Source organism: Ananas comosus, linkage group 2 (assembly GCF_001540865.1).
Source record: "Ananas comosus cultivar F153 linkage group 2, ASM154086v1, whole genome shotgun sequence".
NCBI lineage: Eukaryota > Viridiplantae > Streptophyta > Magnoliopsida > Poales > Bromeliaceae > Ananas > Ananas comosus.
The window spans coordinates 4,533,017-4,536,082 of record NC_033622.1 but is presented as its reverse complement, the minus strand read 5'-3'; positions in this window follow the sequence as shown (position 1 = coordinate 4,536,082).

Genomic DNA, 3,066 nt, shown 5'->3' with positions numbered 1-3,066 from the left:
TTAGCGGGCCTTCATCGATGGATCGCGGCAAGGGCTTAGCGCCCTAGCAGTGTGGTTGATAGCTGTACCTTTCCTACTTGCATTAGCTCTACCCTGTACTTTTGTTACATTATGAGAGTAGATATTGTATAGGGTGAGGTTTTGGAGAGTTTATGATGTATATTCATTTGGAAAAAGAATGCAAATTGTATTAAATGCTTAAAGTTTAAAGGATATCGAAAGAGGTTTAATATCTCAATTAAGTCTCAATTAGCTAAGTTTCTCTCTTTTGTATACTTGTATGGTTTTACTTGTATCGCTTGCTCTAGTTGGTTGTAGCACTGTTTGTGCTCTCGATTATCGTTGTTTGATTGTGTATGTATTCAAGTTGTATTCCTAGGAACTTGTTGTACACAATCTATTGCTTAGCCTTGGGCGGACAGGGGAAACTTCGTCCGTTCGGCGGTCGCGCCACCGCCCTCGAACCGGACCAAATTGGTACCGTTTTCGGGTGGTGCGGTCTGGGGCGTGACACTAACAAATTCGATCCATGTTCGTATAGCTACGTTCAATGACATTGTTAAACCATTAACCTTTCCATTTACCCATAACCTTTCCTTTTACCCAATCTGTGGCGAGGCCCTGGGGCTCGCCTATGACTCACCTTTCAATCCCAAAGTGGGGAGGGAGCTCCAAGTGCACCCAAGCCCGGGACCGTCTGCGGACCTCCATGTGGTCCGGACCACCAAGTGGTCCTAGTCGCACGACACTCCGGAGTACTCGAGGACAATCCCCTCCATGTGGGGATTGGATGGCTATACCATCCCAAACGCAGACTGTGAGCTAGATCTATCCTCTCCAAGTGAGGATGCCCTACATATATGGTCAATACCCAATCCAATCCTCTTCAAGTGAGGAAGCACTATACCTGGGGTCCACAACCCAATCAAATCCTCTCCAAGTGAGGAAGCCCTACCTCTAGGGTCAATATCTCTTGCGGGATCATTGGTTCCCGACATTCATGCAACGCTATTTAGGTTGTCTAAATTCATTGTTCACAAGGCATCTTCTAAGGGATCCACCTATCCCTAGGTCCATCGACCTCTAGTGTTGATTACACTACATTAATGCCACTCGTTATCGTTCAACATTTGGATGCCACTCGTTTGTTCTTTGACAATAACACTGCTTTCTATGTCATCAACACCCCCATCGGGTTCATCTCTATCTCTAGCATCATAGGATCTACGTTCCGACCCAATCCTCACCTATCTAAGTCACCAAGCGTTCCAAGTATACTAGGTTATCTTTTAGAAAGCATAAGGAATGGAGCTACTATGCAATCCTACAATGCAACTTGAAGAGATGAGATTAAATACAAGCTAAGACATAGAAAGGAGTCCGAAAGCTTCGGGATGGCATCCCCCACCTTTAATCGATGTAGAGGCTTGGAAAATACTCCTCGGCGAGCTTTACGAAAAGGCTTTAGCCTTCCTTGCCCAATTCCACACTATCCCGGCCTTATTTTGCCGAGAACTTCACGCCGGCTCGCCAAATTCTAAAACCGACTTCGCCCCCACATTTTGTGACCTAACAATAAGTTTTCCAAGGCTTCAAATGAGATCAATCTCATATTTTCACAAAAACCCCAATTTGGAGCCCTAGGTTTGCACCTATAGCAAACCACCCAATGAATCCCTAGATTCTTGGGATTGATCTATTTAGAAGCTACCTTCATTTGACCCATTCCAAAGCATAAAAACCCAAAACCCTAGGTTTTACAAGCTAGGGTTCAATAGCCTTCCTCTCGTGCTACATCAAAGAGAAGAGGAGAGGGAGATGGAGGTGCTCAAAGCCTTCCTCTTGACCTCCTTCTTCTTCTCCTTCCTTATCTTCCTCTTCTTTTCCTTCCTCTCATTCTTGTTCTTCTTCTTCTCCTTTCTTTTCTAGAGAGAGAGAGAGCAAGAGAGAAAGAGAGTGAGAGAGAGTGAAATGAGATGAGTGTGAGGGAGAGAGAGGGCTCAGCCCACTCAAATAAAAGCCACTTTGCATAAAAGCCCCTCAACTTTCACTCCTGTGCACTGCCCTTACTGGGCAGTTTTCGCGCGGAGGGACCGGTCTCCCCGACTTGGGACCGGTCCCCGAGGGCTTCCCTCGGGCGCACGCATTAGGGAACCGGTCTCTCCCCGGGAGACCGATCCTCGCCTGAGAGACCGGTCCCCGAGAGCTCAATTTTCAGGACTTAGCCAATTTCAGCATTTTCTCGCTGGGACCACGTTCGGGAACCGGTGCCAGGGACCGGCTGCATCAAGCAACCCCGCAACACCCAGCCAAGGGAACTTGTCTCTCACCTGCAGAGACCGGTCCCCGAGAGCAACATCAGTCCAATGATGCAGTTTGCCTCATTTAGTCTCGCGGACTCAACTCCAAAGCACTTTTTGTGTTTTGGACATTTTCAACTCCCACAAAGGGTATTCTCTCGACAATTAGTCGATTCTGGATGAAGTACAATCCTCGAATTTCGAGAATTCACTTCCTTATAGTGGGACCGGTCTCTCCTTCAGGGACTGGTCTCTCCTTCAGGAACCGGTCTCCTGAGAACCGGTCTCACTACCAGGGACCGGTTGCCTCAGGATTCCTGGCAGTCTACGCGCACGGGGACCGGTCTCTCCTTCAGGGACCGGTCCCCGAGAGCACAAAATCTGGGTCTTAGCTAGATTTTGGAAGTTCACTCTCTCGGGTCCCTTTGCACCATATATAGGCTCCAATGCACTTAGGGCCTATACCCACTCGTTCCACTCCGCGCTCCGCTCGTTTCGACGGAACTCGGCACGGTTTACGAGGGATGTGGTTTGTTACACACTATTTGTGCGGAGCGACCGCCACAAGCGCTGAACAGACGTGTGAGTATAATCCAAATCCATTCCTCATCGAATGAGGAGATCCAGTCACTAGGACTACCATGCCACAAGTGTTCTCTAACACTAAATTCTAATGCCACTCGTCAAGTTGTTTACTTGGTATACATATGCCACTCATCAAGTTATTTACTTGGTATATATGTCACTTACCATAATGCAATTATCT